Source organism: Corvus kubaryi, unplaced genomic scaffold (genome assembly GCF_017639235.1).
Source record: "Corvus kubaryi isolate FWS band 111438036 unplaced genomic scaffold, C.kubaryi_AGA036_p1.0 37398, whole genome shotgun sequence".
Lineage (NCBI taxonomy): Eukaryota > Metazoa > Chordata > Aves > Passeriformes > Corvidae > Corvus > Corvus kubaryi.
The window spans coordinates 31606960-31607364 of NW_024581137.1; the positions used below are offsets into that span (position 1 = coordinate 31606960).

General features: G+C 75.6%; 1 protein-coding gene across 1 annotated transcript in view; it reads right to left on the reverse strand.

Moving 5' to 3' along the window:
- TMEM106B (transmembrane protein 106B) overlaps positions 1 to 160 on the reverse strand; it is a 17346-nt gene extending 17186 nt beyond the window's left edge. The window contains exon 1 of the mRNA XM_042043025.1: positions 50 to 160. The gene's annotated coding sequence lies outside the window, so the exon portion shown is untranslated. The remainder of the gene's footprint in view (positions 1 to 49) is intronic.
- Positions 161 to 405: the final 245 nt, after the last annotated feature.

Genomic DNA, 405 nt, shown 5'->3' on the forward strand with positions numbered 1-405 from the left:
GCCAGCGCCCACAGCCCCCGCCCGCCGCGGCAGCGCGCTTCCGTCCCACCTGCGGCGCGGGCTCGGCGGGCCGGGCCGGGCACGGCACAGGGGCAGAACCGCAGGCACCGAGAGCGACGCAGCTGCGGCGCTGAACCCCGGATCGGGCGTGTGCGCAGCCGCGGGGCGGAGCCGGGCCCAGCCCACCCGGCCGGGGGCGGAGCAGGCTGCACGCTGTTGTCCTGCCTGCCCGGGCCGTGCCAGCCCCCAGCTGGCCCAAGGCTCGGGAGTGGCGCGTGAGCTGCCGTCTGAAGGGATGCGGGGCGATCCCGCATCCGGGAGTGGAATCAAGGGTGGGGGAGAGGGGAATAGGAAGGTCGCGCAGCCCCGCTTTGCGGCAGAGGGACTAAAGGGGACAGAGCAGGA